Below are 23,109 nucleotides of genomic sequence, written 5' to 3' on the forward strand. Positions count from 1 at the left end.
TTTTGCTATAGATTGAGAGATACAATTCCGCTTCTTGCTTGTCCAAGATACTAGCCTCTTCCAATTTAGAATGCTCCACCACTAGTTCTCTTTCTATCATCAACACTTCCTACCCAATCAACATTAGTGAATGCTTTCAATTCAAAGTTGCCTCCTTTCTTATACCACAAACCATAATCTTCAGTAACTTTCAAATATCTTATGATTCTTTTTATTGTCATCATATGATTTTCTTTAGGATTAGTAGAGAATCTTGCCACCATACCAACTACTAATGCAATACTAGGTCTTGTGTTCACTACATACTAAAGTTTTCCAATCATTGATCTATATGTAGTTTGGTCCACCTCCTTGGAATTATCATTTTTGGAAAGCTTATGTCCAATAGACATAAGTATTCCAATTGATCTAGAATCTTTCATTCCAAATTTCTTCAATAGCTCCTTGATGTATTTTGATTGAGTAATGTAGATACCATTCTTCATCGATTGAATTTTCAAGCTAGCACGTAATTTTATCTCTCCAAACATTGATATTTCAAATTATTTTATCTCTGTTTAGCTTAGGAATCTGCCTTCTGTAAGACATCTTGATCTTTAGCTTAGGTTCTTGAAACTTTCTTTGCAAGCACCAAAAGATCTGATACCAATTGTTGGAAATATAAGAGGAGTAAATAAGAGGGGAGGGGTGAATCAATTATCATTAAAAAATCCAAGATCCCTTAAGATGTCAAAAAAATACAAAACCAAAACTCTGCTAAAACTAAAATACTATTGTACCTCGGTTAACATAAGAACACTCGATTTACACTAAGAATTACTATCACTTAGTAATCATTGAAATAATCACTTCTTAAGATGTTTAGTGTGTTTAACCTTAATTAACTTAGTTGCAAAAAAATAAATCAAATAACATGAACATAAGAGACATCAAGATTTAAAATAGAAACCCAATTTGGGAAAACCACCAATTACAACTAGTTACTATTTTTCACTCTTCTGAAGTAAGCCCTGTTAGGAGCCAACCATGCTAAAGGTTACAAATCACACTGTTAGGTGTGATCCTATTAAAGGATTTAATTCACATCCTATTAGGAGTGGCCTTGTTAGATGTGTTTAGAAACTTCAATCTAGAAATGCCACCTTGTTAAAGGATTTGGAAAATAGCTGTTAGGCTAACTCTATTAGGAATATGATTCACTATTACAATTATTAAAGAATAACAATGAATTGAACTGATTGTTGATGAAACTATCTTTTCTAATTTTAGATCTCTTTTTTGGGTTAAATATTTGATCCTCCTTGGTCAGAATGTTCTTTGCAGCTTGGTCAACTTGGATACTTTGATATCCATCCAATTCACTTCCTTAATTTTTCTTTTTCAATCCCATGCTTCTTACAATTCAATCCTCAATTTGACCTTACATTTATATGATTTACCTTGTCAAGTTGGCTTGAATACATTTTCAAACAAATAATATTCATCCCTTGAGTCAGCTAGAACTAATCAACAAAATTGTTAGATCCAATTTGTTGACACAGAAAAATCTTTCATTAGCCGACCCAACTCGGTCAACACTAACTCAAGAAAGACTTTCCTTTAGACTTCCTTTGGTAACTGAGTGAGCTCAGTTAACAATGGTTCCATGCCAACATTCCTTTCATAACTGAATGAACTCAGTTAACACTATTTATTTGCAAACTTTCTTGGAATGCTTGGCATACATAGGCAACTTCCTTCAACGCTTGAGTGAGTTTAACTGACATTGATTGCTCAGTAAAGGCTTGAAATTTGTGTAACATCAAAGACAATATACTATTAAATAATTATATTCAATAATTTCTTCTTCCTATATGGATCATCTATAATCTAATACTAATATGATATAAAGTCACAATTGAATCTTGATGGATTTATCCTTCCACTCCTATCAACAACTAACCAAAATGTCTTCTTTCTTATGTTTATCTCCACTTACATATCTTGAAGATCTTAGTCAAATTTGTGTGACAAGATCCATTCAAAACTCTCCTACTCACCCTTGCTCCTAAAGACATAATGGTGACATCATATGCTTGACCTCCCAAAATTTGTAATGGGGTGAAACCTTTTCTTTCCTATCTAAATGGGTTAAATATTTATTTTCCAAGAATTACTTTGGCTCTCTTAAGAAATTTGATGGTACTTCCTTCTTCAAGGCCTAGTTTTCCTAGAAGCCCTTCCCAGAAGGTTTTCTCCACTTAATGAAAGTTTAGAGTACCCTTTTGGGACTTACACAAGATCCCAAAGTCCTAGGTCTTGATCACCAACAAAATACTTCCAACATGTGTTATTATGATAAACCTAATTAAGCAAAATAAGTCAGTGTTAAGAGAAAAATGATCTTGAATACCTTTGAATTTAAAAAAGATGACCATTCCAAAAAATCAAGAGACTATTCAAACCCTCATGTCTCTAACTTGGAGGCCATATTCCACCCTAAAACTCATTTATAACTCCTTTTTCTCTCAATTCACAGGTAGTCACATAGAGATGCTTGCATAGATCTCAAAATTTTTTCCTAGTGTTTTAAATTTTTTTGCATATATCATTTTGAATACCTTGGAGAAATGACCAAAATAACATCTTTTGAAAGGTGAAATGCTAGTTTTGGCATGGTTTTTGACAAAACCCTTGTCATGCTAGGGTTTTAGACCTTTAGTCATAAAATTTACAATCTTCCAATGTAAAATGAACAAATACTTTAACCAAGATCAAAGTAGAGTTAAAACACAAAATCTAATGACCCAATAAGATTCATAGATTCATGATACCAAGATTTAGAGTTATAAGCAATCTTATAAAAAATTTGCGGTAAATTCAATGGTCTTTTATTGCTCCAATGCCAAAATTCTTACAAAAACATCCACATGACCTTATATTCAATTGAAAGAGTGTTTCTACATCATTCCAAATGTAATCCAACAAAATTTCAAACCCAATGACCTTTAGGAGAGGATTTGCATAATTGTGCAAAAAGTTTTCAAGTTGTTGACAATATTTTGCAATAGTTCTTGGAAATTTTACAACATTTTGTCTATCCACCTTTTATGACTTTCCCAAATTTGAAAATTATTCCAAATGGGTATCAAATTATTCCTAGACTATCTATAGTCTCTTTCTTATATCTATTTGGACCCCTATGACCATTTTCCCATGATGGGTTATAAACATGTAATCAATGCAATGGCCATACAATATGGGTCATATTGATTCAATCATCTCTTCTATTACATTCTTGTCATATTTGAATCATCTCTTCATAATTCCTCCACTTGGTATTTTTCTTCAAATCCTTCATGGGCAATCCTACACCAATTAGTATATAGGAAATTAATTATAACTTAATTATAAATAATTTGCTTAATTTATAATCTAGTTTTTAATTTACATTTGAAATCAAATGAGAGTGTATGTATAAATGTTATATAATGGGGTTTTTATTCATTTGTGTCCATATGTCAAACACATATAGAGTAATGCCCTAGGTGGGGATAGTTGAAAAAAATAATTCAATTGTATGTTGTCTTTAATGTTACACAAAATTTCTAGCCTTTACCAAGTAGTCAGTGATAGCCGAGCTCACTCAGGCATCGAAGATAGTTTCTTGTATATGCCGAGCATTCAATTTTAACCAAGTTCAGAGATAGTATTGACCGAGCTTAGTTGGTTAATGAAGCAAAGTCTGCATTGACCAAGCTTAATTGGTTATCAAAGGAAAGTCACCATGAAGTCTATATTGACCAAGTTGAGTAAGTTAACATTAGATATTTTGTGTTTACAGAGTACTCAATTTTTTATTAGCCGATTGTCCGCATATTTAGTCTAATAAATTTATTGCTAATAAAAGTTGACTGAAGGGATGATAATTATTAGATTAAAAGAGTATTCAATTTGACTTGACAAGGTGAATCATATAAATGAAAGGTCAAGTTGAGGTTTGAAATATGGAATAAAAGAAGATGAATTAAGGAAGTGAATTTGGAAGGATATCTGCAAGAGGAAAAAGTATCCGAGTTGACAGAGCTGCAAAGAACATTCTGATCAAGGAGGATCAAGTTATCAAGCTAGAACTAAGATCTAAATTAGAAAATTTAGTTGCATCAGCAATAAATTCAATCATTGTTACTCTCTAATAATTGTAGCAGTGAATCAAATCTCCTAACAAAGTTGGCCTAACAGCTATTTAGCAAATCCTCTATCAAGGTGGCATTTCTAGATTGAAGTGTCTAAAGACCTCTAACAAGGCCACTCTTAACAAGGTGACTTAAATCCTCTAATAGGGTCACACCTAACAATGTGTTTTGTAACCTTTAATAGGGTTGGTTCCTAACAGGGCTCAGTTCATAAGAGTGAAAAATAGTAACTAGTTGTAATTAGTGGTTTTCCCAAATTAGGTTTCCATGTTAAATCTTGGTGTCTCTTATGTTCATGTTATTTCCTTTATGCTTCTACAACTAAGTTATTTATGGTTAAAGAACATTAAATATCTTAAGATCTAATTATCTCTATGCTAACTGAGTGATAGTATTAAATCAGTTTTGTTGACATATTAAGGGACTTGGATTTGTTTTTATAGTAACTAATTCACCCCTCCCCTCTCAATTTCTCCTTCTCATTTCCAAAAAGGATTGTGTTCTTTCACAATTTTATGTTATTCTCTTGGTATCATACTTTATAAAATTCACTATCATTTTTATGTTACATTTGGCTACTATATTTTGAGTTCTAACATGAGTTATGTATGTGTTCTATTGAGTCCCAATCATTATTTTCAATTGAAACTAAAAAGGTGACAATAATTATTGTGTTGAGAATTAATTTACTTGGTTATCCTATTTCTTCTATTGGGATTGTTCTATGATTTCTACAATGACCTTTTGAATTGTGTTTCTCTATGTTTGGAGATAGATTCTATTGATAAACTCATTTTGATGATCGTTAATCTTGTGATATGATGAGGTATGAACATTGTTATTTGATTTATTCAAATGTATATTATAGGGTAGACAGTTTAGATCCTTGTATAGGATTTGGTATTTTTTTATTATGCTCTAACATTTACTTTAGTGTTTTTCATGAGTTGATTTATGAGAAATATATTATAGTTTTGGTTTTATCTTCTCTTGGGTTATTTTGGTTGGAGCATTAGGGTAGGTCATCTAAGCATAGATGGGAAGTAGTTTACAATGGGCAATTGAGGCGCTTGAGTGGTTTCTAGAATAAATCATTGTAAGTAACTTAATAAAGTGATAACTTGATAAATTTATCTATAGAGTAACATTAATAATTTAATTGTGTCTCTCATCCATACCTTGAGTAATACTATGTATGTGAGGATACAAGTGAGATAACATGATTTTTTCAGGTGTGACATAGTTGGTTTTATTTGTCTCTACAAAAGGATTACTTATACTACATATGGTCACTTCAACATTGGGGTCTAAAGAGAGACTGTCAAGATAGCTTAGAAGTTGACATATGTGATGATAATTCCCCATATATATATATATATATATATATATATCTGTGTGTGTGTGTGTGTGTGTGTGTGTGTATATATATATATACATATATATACATATACATATACATATATATATGTATATATATATGTATATGTATATATATATGTATATGTATATATATATATATATGTATATATATGTATATGTATATATATATATATGTATATATATGTATATGTATATGTATATATATGTATATATGTGTGTATATGTATATATATCTTAGGTTCCTATATTGCATTTGGTACACTTGATTTTTTTCTTGATCATTTAAACCTTATAACCATTTATTTTATATTTACATGTGCACCTTTTCATGAGTCTTACTTCCTTGATTGTTTCTTGGAGTGAGAGCTGGTGTTATCTCCTTAGTATGGTGGGGTGGAACTCTAGGTTCCAAGTGGTCGGGTATGAGTGATTCACATTTCTATTGAGGTTTTACATTTTTGTATCATGTGCTTGTATTATATTCTTTTTGCTTCTATCTTCTTGTTCATTTATTGGATATTTCATATTGTCACCATGAGAAGTATATCTTGTATTCTATGGTGTAGTGATTTGTGACATCTGTTGAAGTATGTATTACATTCTATTATTGTATTATGACTTGATTCATTTTTTAATCTCTCTGAAATGTGGAGTGAGAGATGCATTATTATGTATGCCATGATATATCATTGTACATTTTCGATTATACCTTTTCTTACATTGCTATAATGATTGTATCTTATGATTTAGATTGTAATGTATATGTTAGTACTTTATTGATATGTATTATTTTCATTATAATTAAGTAAAGAGATAGTTCACATTTTAGTTTGGGTTTCTAAAGGAATTTAAGATATATCATGTTAATTTTTTATCGTTTATATTTATAGTTTAGTTAATGTAGTTAAAAGTAACTACACTTTATTACCCTTGGGATATTTAACTAGTTTTAGGAACATTGATGTATTGTATTATCTTATGTTAATGTTGGTAGCTTAAGTCAAGTTTTTACTAGCTTCTATATTTTTATTTCTTATTTATGTTTGTTATATAAAAATATTACATCAACTTGGTGTAAAGTTGGGTTAGTTTTGCATGGGTTCCCTAGTGTGGCATTGCATGCTTCTTCTATTCCAATGTTGACTTTCTTTGATGGCTCAATTAAATTTATGACCTCTCCAAACAGTGCTCAAGAAGTGTTTCAATTCTCTCATCCTTAAGTGCCTCTATAAGGTTTTCACCTTCAGATATATGCTTTTATTTTTATTTTTTTTGAGATGTAGTACAACCACATTGTGGTTTGCACCATTAGGTCTTTGATTCTATTTTTATTTTTCAAACTAAGAGACTTGATACTTTCTTGGTTCATTGCATCCTAATAATATTCATTGATGTTTACTAGTTCAATAGTGTAAAGGTAAAGATCTATAGACTAGTCAATGAAAAAATACTCTATGTCAACAAGTTTAGTTTCATCCCAATCTATGAACTTAGGATGTAGAAAGGGTAAAGGATCATGGGCTTGATTCAAGTCAACTAGGTTTAAGGTAATAATCATCTTATGATAAATGTCATACAGTGTGTAATTAAGGTCTATGGTGTGTTATTTTTTATTAATGCCAAAACATGTTTTGAAGGGATCCTAAATTCCTAAAAAAAGAAAATAAATGGTATTCCTTGAAAGAAAACACCATAAATTAGATCAAAACAAAGAGAAGAGAACACCATTAGACTCCCTCAACCTAATAATATAGATGCACAAATGAAACCATGTATAGAATTTTTTTAAATTTATAAGGGACCAAAGAGAATACTAGCCCCACTACCCATAAAGAATTTGGTATTTTCCCTTGGGATACTTCTTGTGGGAGTGAAGGGTCATATTGAAAGAAGAAAAGGAGGATTTTGATTTTTTACTTTTAACTGTAGTCCAGCCCTATTCTATCATTACAACATATTCCTCCTAATGTAAATAATACAATAGTGTAGATCTAACACACTTAGGAGAAGGGACCTAAGAGATAGGTCAATCAACACCTTGCAAAGATGCAGGGGAAGAACAAATAACAACCTGAGAGACAATCCAAATAATAGGAAGAGAGATACCAATTTCTACAAATAATAGCCTTATCATAGGAAAAAAAAGACACAATTTGTGCAATATCCACCCTTGGGACTCCCACTAAAAACTCCCTAGCAACTAGCAAGGAAATAGCAATAGAATCACCATTTGGTTGCAATCTCTTCAAGATGATCCCTAGAGATTGGAATCAATCCATCCTCAGTAAAGTATTACTTTAATTATTTTAATACATTTTCTTGTATACCCTAAATTGTGTCCCTCTAAGAATAAAGGTATATATGGTTGTATTTTATTCTCTATCAACAATTGATTGGATCTTTTTTGCTCAAAACATGTAGACGTATAGGAATGAACAACATCAATGTCCTTATCATGACATTACTCTTGTGATAATGAATCTCACTCACATTTTGTGGAGCCGTCATTACTATAGGATTGTACTTTTATAATTTATTTATAGATATGAGGTAAGCATTTATTGGTATATTATTTTTCAAGATAGCCAACTCCTATTTTATCTTTTCTAGATCTAAAAGTAACTTGGATGGGTTTTACAATTCCTTCATTTATCTTCTCAATAGGACCTTATCCTTGATATCCCATCTTTTTCATTATTTGGAATTATATCTCATATTGATGTGTGGGAATGCTTAAATGTTGGAGTCTTTCATTATATTCCTCCTTATTTGTATACAACCACTTTAAGATTTCATTATCTTCATTTTTTTATTATGTGCTAGCTCTCACAAAATCTTCATTATAAATTTGGGGAGGTTTAGGTTCTATTTATGCAGATGGTCTTCCATAAGATCTAGTAGAAAGAGGTAGTCTTTTCATTGATATGGAATAGTCTCCTAATCCATTTTCATTGATTTATAATTTATTTAAAAAATCCTTGATTAGGATAATCATCTCCAAACAATTTAAATCCTATTTTTCTATCATTTATTCTCAAAATCCTTCATTAGGCTATCAATTTTGAAACAATGTGAATCCTAATTTTCTTTCCCTTTCTTGGATGTTGAAGAGCTTGACTTACCTTTTCCCTTTTTTGATGTGGAAGAACTAGGTTATTTCTTTTTATCCTTAGGTGATGTAGAGGAACTGGGTTCTTTTTTCCTTCCGTTTGATATTGATTTTTAAATTAGAAGCTTCTTCTTTTTCTATTCTATTTGACGTGTCATTAGAGAGACTTCCCTATTATGTGGTACCAAGGATTCCATTACTAGTTTGATATTGCTTTAATTTGGAAGGGATTAAGATCATCACTAATGGTTATCTATTGACTACAATAAGAATTTTTTTAAACATTTATCATAAGTTGAGGTAAATACTTTTATTTCATGGATCCATGGTCTCACTAATAATATATTGTAGGACATGTTCAAATATGGGACTTGACATAGTATTTTCTTTTGAATCTGTCCCACTTTTATTGATTAAACAACAAAATATTTGGAATATTTTTCTTCATCATGATAAGATTTTATTGTAACTTTTATCTTTGGGTCCATTATATTTTCTAAATATCCTAGAGCAAAAACCAAATTCAACTTACAAATATTTAAGCTAGCTCCTTCGTCTATCAAGACTTATTTGGCTCCATGTTTATGTTAGTATCTCTAACCACTGTTGTCTATTAGTGTCAATCACTTAGTCATTTACAAGGAAAAGTCATACAATCATCATTGTGACTGAGCTACTCTACATAGGCTGAAGTCAAGTACATAAGATAGTATTTACTAAGTAATTTTATAGAAGCTAAGTAAGTATGGTCAAATAGCATTTTTCTATATGGACCAAGCTCATTCAACGACCAAGTGAAATTCCAATTATATAAGTACTAAGTGATTTAGTATGTGCCAAGCATAGTATATGCTGAGCATCAAAAGATTAATCAAGGTCAAGAAACAAAAATGTCGAGCACCAGTAATAGTAGAGGTCGAGCAATGCAGAGTCTACATAAAAGTCATGAATGGAACATGGTTTTAGGAAAAATAATTTTCAGGATGACTTGGAAGGATTATTTATGTTTTGAAGAGGTAGTTATAGAAATTTTACATGGTGTAGATCACATATCCCCATGTGTATGTTCAACAATCAGGATGAAGAGGCAAAACATGGAACTGTCTAGAAGACTCTTCATGGAATCTTTAGATAGTGATGATCTTAACCTAGATCAAGTTTGGAAGTGATCATGTGTGTGTGTGTGGAGATCATAGAGGAGAATATTAGAAGTCATTCAAGTGTTTTTATTATCATCTAACATAAAAAGTGACCAATTCATAAGCAATGAAAGTGGAAGGGAAAGACAAGAGCATCAAATCAAAGGAGAGGATTAGTTAGAAAGGAGAAGACTCAAAATCAACTTGTAGAGAAAACTGAGAGTTAGGTACTTAAGTATTTTAAACATATTTGAATTAGGGTAAAACTCTTAACAAAGTGGTCTTAAAAGATCTTTGTAAATCTCCTAACAGAGTCCTTACTTAGTTATAAGTGTCAAATCCTCTAATAAGGTGAAACCTAACAATTTCTTAAGTGTTTAACAGGATAGACTCCTCACAGACTAGATCATATGTTATGGTCAAACATTGTGACCTTAACCAGTTAACTTTATTATTATAGTAGTGAAGATTTGTCGGTGTCATCCCCACCCTAGTTTTACCTTCACCTTGGAGGGTTTCTGGGTAACAACTATTGTGTTATGTGTTATTACTTTCATGCATGCGATTGAATTGATTTACATGTTACAACAAGTATACACTTATAGATTTGCATGCATAAGTTATTATTGGATGTGGATGAATCTGTGAAAAGGTATAAATTGTTATAGATTCTAATTCAACCCCATCTCAACATCTAATTTACTCCTCCATAAATCAACAATTGGTATTAGAGCTCTAATTCTCTCAAAGAAGCTTAAAGGCTTGGAGATTAGGTCTTGAAAGATGGAGGCTTTCAAACTAGACAAGTGTATTGAGAATCATGTGATCAAAATCCAATTCACATTGCAGAAACTAGAGCACCCAACAAAAGATTTGAAGGATTCCCTAAAAAGGAGAAAGGAAATTGCCCTCCAGATAAAGTAATTCTCTTATGAAGAAGTTGAAACTGAAGGACTATTTGTACCAATCAATCCTAATGACAAAGCATCTACTGAAATACTTGAAAGGAACCAAATCCTCAATGAAGAGATAAGGGCACTAAAAAGAGAACATAAAATCCAATCAGTGAGACTATGTGAATTGATTAAAGAAAGAAAGAAAGTTGAAGAAGACATAACTATGTCAGAAGATGACAAGAGGGTAATGGATAATAGACTAGAAGAAAGGATATTAGATGTGTACAAGCTCACAAATACACAAATGGATTTGATGAATCAATGAATGACTGCAAATTAGATACTAAATCACAAGGATATAGATATTGCAAGTCTGAAATCTCACAATGAGATATTGAAGAATGAACTAAAGAATGAGAAGGAATCTATGGAGAAATTCAACAAACCAAAGAAAGAAATGAAATATTTTGAAGAACTTGTGAAGTTATCAAGTTGTTCTAAAGGGTTAGGAAATTCATGCACTAAGAAAGGAGAATCATCAAGGAATGGAGAAATGTGAAATGCAAAGCCAAAAGACAAGCCAACTTGCTATCACTATGGAAAAATTGGTCATACTGCAAATTTCTATCAAAGAAAACATGGTATGCAAAATGCTAAACCTAAGTTTATTTGTTACTATTTTTATTACAAGAAACAAGGACATCAAATACATGAGTGTAGGTTAAAATTGAGAAATGCACCTACTACACCTAGATTTGAAGGATACTACTACAATTGTCAAAAATATGCGCATAGAGCATTTGAATGCAAATCAAAGACCCTATTGGAAAAACTAGAGAAAGAAGAATTATTACCTAACAATGCATGTTCCAAATGTCATAAGTTTGGACATCAAAGCAAGAATTATGGGACTCAACTATATTCAAACAATCTGACAAAGGACAAAGGAAAATGCAAAGTGGATATTGAGCAAGTGAGGAATGAAATGAATAAGAAATGGGAAAAAAAAACTAGAAGATGAAAATAGTGGAGTTAATGGAGTTGAGGTCACCCAATCTAATGGAGAAGGTGATCATGTCATATGTAACTAAGCAAAAGAGGTATGTATGGAACTGTATTCTTAAATGATACATCATACAATAGTTCCTTACATAAATGTGTGCTAAAAGTTCATTTCTATATGAATAAGATGCATAAGAACAAAGTTTGTGAAAGATTTTCATGTATGTATGTATATATGCATGCATGCATGTATGTGTGTGTGTGTGTGTGTGTGTGTGTGTGTGTGTGTGTGTGTGTGTGTGTGTGTGTGTATCTTCTGGATAGTGGATTATAAACAAAAAAGAAAAGAAAAGAAAACATGATATTAATCATTTCCCATTTGTTTTGATTTATTGTGGAGAGTTGCACATGAAAGAGGGTGGAAAGCTCCTACTGAGGGTGGAGAGAACTGAACGTTGGTGGAGATTAGTGGATATCTAGGATTTTGTTGTTGTTCCCTTGTGATCTCCATGCCCTTGCTCTATGATTTTCTTCAAGGGGAGAAGAGGCTCCTATGTAATTTTTCATTTCTTTTCCTTCTAAACATGTATCTCTTGTTCATAGATAATAGCTTTGGTCAAATTCAAGGATAACTAATTATGATGATTGTATGCATATGTGCTTGTATGTATGTAAATCAGTTCACTATGTGAACTACTTTACATGCACACATACCCACTTGCATAGTACTTGTGCTAAATTAAATTAATCATTCATGTCTTGAATTCACACAAGAAATTATCCTTGTATTCAATTGAATTTATTCATACCAAACTAAGTATGCAAAAATATGTACTTACAGATTATATTATCTCTTGGTGATTGAGTAAAGATCTCGTGCATAATATTGTCTAGGTAATGATCATATGTATTCACATTAAGTCATAATAGGATCGAGCAGATGATTTATTTATGTTACTTCATAACTATTTATTGAACGTTTTGTTTAACATAATCAATAATACTAGAATTATACAGCTACAACTAGTACTCTTGTTTATTTTATTTAATCATATCTATTTAAGGCTATTATTTTTCTTAAAATTAGACTGTATATTTGTTATCACTAAAATATAAATATAGATCTTTGATAGTTATCTTCTTTAATTTCAAGATCTTCATATGTAACGTGAAGAGTTTCCACTACTGGGCAGTGGAGTAGTCACAATGTGGAGCCACATAGTTCATGGCTTTTTCCACCAAATTATATTTTTGTCCTTTAAAAATATTATAGGTGAATGCTCTTCTAATTATATATATATATAATAATTTGTCACTTGTCATTTGAGGTAATTTTCAATTATGAGATAGAGACATCTATCATAAGGATGGACATGGAAATTTTGATTATCCTACTTAAGATGATTCCCTTATCAAATTAATGAAACTTCTTGCAATTGACACCCTTATTTTTTGCAACTTTCCCGATCATCCATTCAAACAAATGAAACATCCCATATCCATAAACAACATCTAGTCTTTTATAATTCTCTCTCCTCTAAAGACCCAATACATGGAGCCATTATTATCATGAGTAGACTCACACTCCTCAGACAAATTCAATCAAAACTATTCATACTAAACTAAGTATGTAGAATTTGTACTTACAAATTATATCATCTCTTGGTGATTGAGTAAAGATCAAATACAATTTTCCAAAGTGATAAAATTACATATGAAGAAGTATGTATGTATGTATATGTATCTCTACATCTCGTTGTCATGCTCTTGTGATCTTTGTATATGTAATATTTGTATGTATGCATATACATATGTATATGTATATATATGTGTATATAAACATACACACACATATGTGTGTCTATGTATGTATGCATGTATATAAACAAAGAGATCTATGTATATATACATAAGCATATACATAAAGAGAAGCTTCTCATACATACATAGATACACACATATGTGTGTGTATGTATGTATGCATATATACACATAGATATACATAAAGAGAAGCTTCTTGAATCACCTACTAGGGGAAATATAAAGAGATACATGTTTAGAAGGAAAAGAAAAGAACATTTACATAAGTACCTCTTCTCCCCTTGAAGAAAATTGTAGAGCAAACATTACTACATTTGGGCCTGAACACCACAAACTACACTACCATTGCGAGTTGTTGTCGTAATTTGACCCCAAATGTTGTAGTGCTCCAAAGGGCACAAAGATCACAAGGGTACACCATAACAACAAAATCACAGAGCAAGGGCATAGAGATCATAAGGGTACAACAAAAAAATGTAGAGATCATAAGGGCATGGAAATAAAATGCAATGATCATAAGGGAAAGACAATGAAATCTCCACCAATGTTCATAGCTCTTCACCCTCTTTTGCACACAACTCTCCACAATTAAAAAAAAGAGGAATGATATGTCACATTTTTTTGTGTGTGTTTATATTTAAAATCAGCTTCACATTGTGTTGTAACTTTTCCATAGGTGTTTGATCCTTGATAGCTTTGATTTCAGCATTTCAACATTCAAGTTTTCAAGTTTCCTCTTCATTATATAGTCCTTTCCACCCTAAAAACCACTTTGTTACTTCATTAAAATAAGGATTTGAACAAATCCAATGATAAAAAAAAGCCCATATTCTAGAATCCAAATAATAAAACAATAAAACTCATGCAACCCATGCTAACTAACTTAGCTCAAGATCCTACACAAAAGTACTGTAGACCACAAAAAATGGGAAAGAAATTTTAGAAAGACATATCATAGTAGATATTTTTAAAATGAAACAAGCCATAACCTAGTTAAATTGGTCTAGTTTCTTATTAATTGGGTTGATTACAAAATCCTATAGAACTATCATCAAATTAGGTACAATCAAATGAACAATCAACTATTCCCAACTAGTAGGATCAAATACAACTTTCCAAGGTGATAAAATTGCATATATAGATGTATGTGCGTATGTATGTGTATATATAGGTAGGTATATATATATATATGTATGTATGTATGTATATTTATGTATGTATATATATAGAGAGATCTTGTGGATTGTGGAGATTAGTAGAGATCTAGGATTTTGTTGCCATGCCCTTGTGATCACAATATTTCATTGTCATGCCTTTGTGATCTTTGCATCTTGTTGTTGTGCCCTTGTGATCTCTGTATATGTATGTACATAGGTATGTATGTATGTATATACATATATACATATGTATATTTATTTATGTGTGTATATGTATGTATATATATAAATAGAGAGATCTTGGCACAACAACAAAAAAATAAAACTCATTCAACAGGTAGCATGGCCACCAGTATTGTCACAAGATTTTAAACATAACTATATAAGGAGTGAGTTAGGATGCATATAGGTTAACCTTACATTAACTATAAACTATAACACAAAGGTTGCACTAGGGTATTACAATATCATAATTATAGAAAACTACCTAATTGTGAGGCCTCACCCCTACCCATCATAGAATAGATACTATATTTCTATGTTGTTATTTAGGACTGGATATCTTGACATATATTTTGATACTTGATGGACAATATATTTTGCTACTTATTTGATGATATTTACCTTGTGATTTTCCATTATGATCTATATTAGGACTTAATTTGGCATAAGCAATGAATTAATGGATACTTGTTTAGTACTTCACTACTATGATAGAAAATGGAATTATATTGTGATTCAAAATTCTTAAATTGATTTTGTTAGGAAAGTTAGTAATATTCAAAATTTGAGGTTTAATGATTAAATGTATGTAAGCAAATGATGGAGAATAGGAAGTCAATTATGAAATGTTTTATATGTGAGAATAATGAAATTTATCATGTATCTTTACTTTCATATGTATTTTATATGGGATTATTTAGAGTTTAGTGTGTAGGGAAGGAACCATGGAAAACATAACGAGGAAACGAGGTATACACACATGTTAATATGACACTGCCAAAATGAATCTTTAGAAGATTAGTAAACCTAGTTGTGATGTGTTTATTTTATAAATCCAAGATGTATGTGGGTAGTATGTATTTCATGAGTAGATTCAGAACATGTCATGTGTGATGTATAGTGAATTTTGTGTGCGTCACTTGACACTTGTACTCATTGTGTGAAAATGACATGTTATAGGAAGATGGATCATGTAGCCACCTTATCTTAAGTTAAATTCCTTAATTAAGAAAGAGACTTAATTACCTTGATTAAGAAAGGAAGACAAAGGTTACCATCATAGGAACTTGAAATTTGACTTTACCTAGCATTGTGAGGGCCAAAAAGTAGCTCTAATACTAGTACATTTGACCCCATTTTTAGACCAAAATTTTTGACCATCTATTAAAACGTTTTAGATTTCTTGTGCCCTATTTCAAAATTGTTTTGAAAATGAAAAAGGTTGTTCCCTATTTCATTGTTATGCACACTCATTGTTATGTCGAACATGGGCTTCATCTTTGGTCTGTTGAATGCTTAATCTCCCACTTAACCCTCAAACCTTCAAGTGTGGTAAGCATTGCAAATTTGACTCATTTGCACCACTTTGTGGCATTAAACAAACTCTATAGAACTTGTGGCATGCATTGAGGTCTTCTTCCAGGAGGTCTTCTTTCAATCCGAGACATCAAATCAACATCTAAAGAGCAATGTAGAATCACTTCACTTGTGGCCAGCTGAATGAGAGGCTTTATGCTTTGTGCGCTCTTGTTCCCAAAATCACCAAGGTAGTATTCCAAATTAGGGTTTTATTTGCTTTTCTAGTTTCTTTTTCTTCTATTTATTGAAGATTCTGTGTGAAGTTCTCTATTTGTTTGTTCTTAAAGGGGGTTCTATTTTTGCTTGTGTAGATAGACAAGGCATTGATTTTTGGAGATGCCATTAGCTATGTACAAGACTTGCAGAAGTAGGTGAAGGAGCATTAAAGCGGAGATCTGCAACAAACATTGAACTCTTTTTAGGTATCTTTCATTCTCATCCCCTTAATGGGTATGTGAACAAAATCAAACTTCTTCAACTCGTGTCAATGTCTAAAGGCCTTCACACCACCAAATTCTCTCAAGGTTCAATCTCAACATCTTCCTTTTACAAGAGCACAAATAAGATGCTATCTCAACATCCCCCACTTATTGTCAAGGAACAATGAGCATCTTTATTTTCAAATTCCTTTTAGGGTATATCTCAATCTTGTCTTTTTAGCAAGTACAAGAATAATCAAACTTCTTTGGCTTAGTGTGAGGAACTTATGGTCTCCAAGCCACTAAAGATCATACCCTGTCCCTCTAATGGTTGCATGAACAAACAAACTTCTTTGAATTAGGTCCAATAAATGAAGGGTGTCCATACCACTAATTTTCTTAGAGGTATAATCTTGACCAGTGCACAAATAATCAATTCTTTTTAGATGATCCCAACATCATCTCTCTAACAAGGTCTTGAATAATTATACTAATACACAATCCTAGCCCCATTTCTTTAGTAATTGATGGATATCAAATGTCTACCCCATCTCGACCTTTCCCTTTTATAAGTAAACAAATAATAAAAACCCCTTACACCTAATATGAAGGACTGAGGGGTATTCATGCAATCAAATTTGTTTTAAACATTGTCTTGATCTAAACTTTTCTATGACATTGCCTTCATCTCTTTTATAGGGCCACAAATAACCAACCCTCTTAAATATTGTGTCAAGGATAGAATAGCTTCCATGTTGGGCCATGTCTAATTCATTAAAAAAAAACTTAAATAATTGGTCTTCTTCAACTTATTATCAAGGATCGATAGGCCTTTGGACTACAAATTCTTTCAAGGTGCAATTTCAACCCCATCCACTTAATAATAATCAAAATTCATTGGTTAGTGTAAGGGTTGATTGAGTCTATAATATTAATTTTAGTAAGGGTATGATCTAAATTGTGTCCTTTCACTACACAACATCACTACACTCCAAGCAAATCTTAAGACACAATATCAACTTCATCCATTTAATAGATACCCAAATAATAAAACTCATTTGATTTAGTATTGAGGCTTGATTGTATCCATATCATTAATCTTAGTTAGGGTACAATGTAAACCTCGTCTTTTCATTGTAAGAGTCAAAACACCCAAAATAAATCGCAAGATACAATTGGAGAATTAGAATGTGATTGAAATCTCAAAGTCTAGAAGTTACTGGAGCATAGAGACAGACTGACAAGGATCACTTTATGGTATTGAATTTCTATAAAATAATACAGGTATAATGCTTAGTGATATTTGATTTTGAAGATATAGAGAATAGAAAGGAATGCTAAAACATTGTTCTAGTAAGTTAATTTTAGTCTAAAAGAATTTGTAGGCTCTATGTACACAATTAGTTTGCAAGGCAATGATATATTTATCAGTTTATACTATTCAGAAATACAGATTATGAATTATCAATTTTGAATGAAAATTAGTATAGAAACATATCAATGACATTCAAATTTGTGATTGTAAATTAATTATCTAGTGAATTTTTGAATTGTGGTTCAGTTTGGTTGAAATAATACATAGATTGACAGAGTTGTTGCTTTGAGAAGGGGATTGTTGTTCCTAAGGGTTGGAGCCCTTAAAATTGTAAGTGAAGTTCATTGAGACAGCTGGATTAGGACAATAGATCCTAGCAACCTTTGTGTTTGTGGTTTTTCCCTAGTTGGGTTTCCACATTATATTTTGTGCAATGAGATATTTAAAAAAAAAAGTTATAACAGAAAAGATAAATTGGTACAAGTTTTCAAGCACAATACTAATCCCTCACCCCTTAAGATTGTTATTCTATTCTACAAGTTTAAATCAGCTTGATCATTTACTAACACCAAATGATAGTTATGAGAGCTCCCCTGCTAGTGTGTATGTGATATAGAGCCAAATTGGACATATTTGTTCGAATAGACTGTTGAAAGCTATATCAATAGCTTGCAATGAGTCATATTTGGACATCAATGTAAAATACCAACACAATGTATAGAAACATAGATAAATTCATCCATTATTGACCATAAAGGCTTTGAGTCAGTGAAAAATATACCTTCTTTTTAGTAATCAAATGGTCAACTTCAACAAGTGACAAGTTGACAAGCTCTAGAATCTCTGGTAGCCAAGTCAACTTTAGCTTTGTTTTTTTAACTGATCCTTCAAGATGGAGCATGCCATGAAGCCATACAATAATACTGTTTGATTCCTTCTCAATATTTTTTTATTATGGCATTGCCCCAATCCATCAATGTTACCTCTTCACCTTTTGAGACAAGAGAAACATCAACACTCTCCAACTAAATGTGTTTTGTGTAAGTAGTTGCTTTCTTGCCAGCACCTTCATACTTTTTATACCTAGCCCAAATTTTGACAAAAGGCCCATTTGTTAAGCATAGAAGAACATGATTTTCAAAAAGAGCAGTGTGTCTAGGATAGACAAGGTCAATGATTTTTTTATTCATTGTCCAAATTTTGTCCTACTCTATTGGATTTAGATTTTTTGATGCTCCCAGAAACAAAAGTGCCAAAGAAAACTTAGATTTAAAATTTTAATCGGTATAGGTTATAGGAATCTATATGGAAAACTATAGAAAATTAAGTGAAAAAAATGTTCCAAAGAAAAAGTCCAACATTTAAACTTACTTGTGACAGAATAAATTTCTTTAAGGCCTCTACTGTCAATCTCCACCACAATGTTCCTTGCACTGGTGGCAAGCAAGGATCATCCAAACCCTCCACTTTTCCATTATCTACAAACCACTATAGTTTTCATTTGCTTAGGAGAGTATAAATAAAATTTAAACGGCTAAAATCCCACACATGTACTTTCCACAAACCCATGTCTTCTAAGACCATGTAATATTGTTCATTATGATCATGGTACTCACTTGACCAAAGAGCATGTGTCACACCTTCAATGCTATCCACATATGGGCATGCAAAATCATATGTTGGATATATCTTGTATTTAGATCCAACATGGTGATGGAGGATAAGATTGCATCTATAATAAATAGGATCCCGCAATGTTTTGTTAACATCTTGCATATCCAGCTTACCTCTTAGACAACATTGCATCCCCCTCTTAGTAGCAACAATCATTTCTTTCCACAAACAAATATTTTGCTCCACAGAGTTATTCCTATTGATGGACTTAATTCTGTCCATTCTCTCTTTTTGCATATGCTCTCATGGTGTGTCATCCATATATGCCTTCCCCTCAAATATCAATTTCTTAACCATCTCTACTAACTGCAGAAAATAATCTAAAGTGTATGTAGGCCCTTCTCCTTTAATGCCTAGCATATCAAGGTCATTCAATATGTTCTCTAAAAACTTGTTGCTTTCTTTAGCAGGGTTTGTATCATCAAAGCATACAATAAAGTGCCCTTTATACCTCTGAGCAAAGTATTGGTTTAAAAAAGTAGCTTTTGCATGTCCAATATGAAGATATCCACTCAACTTAGGAGGAAATTGAGTACAAACTTTCCCAATTTCTGCATCCAGCAGATCAATGTCAAAAGAACCTTCCTTCTTTGCTTTCTCATTGCTTTCACTTTTGATACCATTAGGCTCACTTCCTTTTAGACTTATTGGCTTTATCTTACCAATTCTTCTTCTACCAACATATTTATCAGCTACTTGACTGAGTACTAGATACTTTGACAATATTGAGTTAAACCATCTAGCTAAAATTTGACACTTCTTTGATTTGCAGATACCTTCCCATCTTTGCCCCATCCTTGGACCAAAAAAAAGAAAAGTTATATGCAAGTTATAAAAAAATATTTTAATAATATACAGGCTACATTTTTTGAAGATAACAAATAATAGGCTAAAACATGATTCAATTGGTATTGACTATAGGAAAAGAGGATTACAATTATAAAAAGCCTTAACAATTAATAAAACAACTATACCTGCAAGACTAGACCAAACTGCTATATCAACTACAGATAGATTATATCCAACCAAGAATGTGTGCAGTGAGAGATAGCTATCCACGTTAGTGCATGCTTTTTCAAAGTCAGCTCCAGAGGAAAAGATGGGGGCATATTCTAGCCATTCATCAATCTACAAATTTACAATTTTTTAATAAAGATCCATTTCCAAAATTTTATATAGATCTTTTACTCCCACAAATCATGACCATAATAAAAAATAATGAGCTATCTATACATGCTGAAACAATACACAAACAATTAAAATATAAGGGATAGAAATACAAACCAGTTATGACAGGTCTGTCACTACAACATTCATGTATAATATCTACAAAGTAGTGATGATAGGTATGTCACTACATATTTATTCTCTATTTCCTAGTGATTGAACCTTTATAGGATCAAAATTGTAACAAGGAACTATATGTAGACTGGGTCTGCAATCAATGTGAAGCATAGTGCCAATGAATACCATTCTTAAAATTCTTAATTATATATGTGATATGCTTGCTAGCGGGTATTAATTTGTGTGCCTGGGTACATAGCAAATGCACACTCTGTATATGTGTATGATCATAAGGTCTTCTGTATGTTTTGATTGCAATGGGTGAATTAAGAAGTTTGTAGATCATGAATCATGTTCAACCTCCAAAGTATGCATCTATCAACTACAATCAAGGATATGATTTCAATCATTAGATGATGGAAAAGCCTGTATATGTGAATGTCTTGTCTTTCTTGAGTTCTGATAGCCACTAAAGATAGAGTCAACAATTGATTGTAGAGTGCACAATATGACATGATAGTTGTCTTCATAGATACAGGGACTAGAAAGGATCTCTCCTGACTGATCAACACCCAATTTTTCATGAATGAAAAATAATTCACCTATTGTCTCCATTAGTTATATACTACTCCATTTCATACAATGATCCTTGTTCGTTGACTATAAGGCAATTTATATGCTAATGGGATGAGCCACTAATTGGATTATCATTTCTTATTGTATCCATAGCTCAATTGCTATAGTGTATTCCTGTGACCCATCTGTTGTCAGATTCCTTAGTAAATTATCGTTGTTTCTTCATTTTAAATTTTTACCTTCCCCCCCACCACCTCCACTCCTATTTGATGACTTCTTCTGTATATGTGTGCAAAGGGATAAGGAAGTCGAGCCTTTACAATCTGCTCACTTGGCTTTACATTTGCATTACCATTGGTGCTCCTGTAGATGCTAATTTACAGCTCAAATTATTTGTCCACCTAGGTGATTTTATTAATTGGGTTTTTAGAAGGGCTTCTAAGTTACCGCAGTCAATGGCTAGTTGTTACATCCCAATTTTTGCTATATTAAATAATCTTCTAGCCATTGGAAAAACTTATGTGAAGTTAGTTATTTGGTAAATTTGTTATGGTTCATGTGAAATTGATTTATCAATAAAGTTGTTGACTATATTTAGATTTTATGAAATGAAAATTTGGTTATTAGATGATGTGTCATGTGACATGCTAGTTAACCATTAAGATGAATTTGGAAAATGAACACCTTAGGAATCTAAAATTATTATGTGATATTTTGTTTTACATTTTTTTTCAAATTATTAGAAATATGTTTTGATTGGTATGTATAGAAATTCAATTTTATTGTTTGTTCATGATTCAGATGTAATAGCTTTGTGTTCTATTGCTTAACCTATTTTTGATTTCTGCATGCACACTCTTTATTCTAATATTTGGACGGAACACTCAAACTCAATGATGTTAACATTGGTAAACTTGAAATAACAGCTTGTAAAATGTGTATATTAGAACCAATGATGAATTTTTATTATTGGGGCTTGGTTCCCTTCTATCTATTCTTGATTTTCTTGTAGCTTTCTTAAATTTCCCAATCTTTATAGCCATATTGTTATTGGGCCTTAGCTTCCTTCTACCTCTTCTACCTATTCTTGCTTCTTTCTTAAATTTGTCAAACTTGATTGCCATTTTTGAGGGCTTTATGAAGATATTTCTTTTCATTGAAATGATGTTCAATGGTATATATTTTTTGGGATCTTATTTATATACTATTTATTATCCCAACCTTTTTTTGATAGATGGTGGTGGGAAGTAGCTTTGATGTTTATGTCCATGTGTCTTTTCTAAGAGCTTTGGACAAAATGTGCAAAGATTATCCATGAAGGTGCTTTGAGAACCATGAAGCATCTCTTTTCATTTTTCTCCTAAAATACATCTCATAGATTTGCATGTGAGTGCAACTGGTGCTACAAATTAGTATTGTCAATGACTTGGTGCCAGCTTCCTAGTTTCAGATGAGAGGATTCATATTCACAATCCATTTTTATAAATATAAGGACTCAGGAGCATTGTACATCCTCACTGGCATTGTTTCCCCATAATCCTTATTTTGTAGCTCAATTTATTGGCTTCAAAGTTTTGCAAA

General features: G+C 31.7%; 1 pseudogene; it reads right to left on the reverse strand.

Annotated features, from left to right (window-relative positions):
* Nucleotides 1-17,445: 17,445 nt before the first annotated feature.
* The window catches only part of LOC149534210 (glutamate--tRNA ligase, cytoplasmic-like), a 51,023-nt pseudogene continuing 45,359 nt past the window's right edge, over nt 17,446-23,109 (reverse strand).

Source organism: Cupressus sempervirens, chromosome 10 (genome assembly GCF_028749045.1).
Source record: "Cupressus sempervirens isolate cs-2001-9-10 chromosome 10, ASM2874904v1, whole genome shotgun sequence".
Classification (NCBI taxonomy): Eukaryota; Viridiplantae; Streptophyta; class Pinopsida; order Cupressales; family Cupressaceae; genus Cupressus; species Cupressus sempervirens.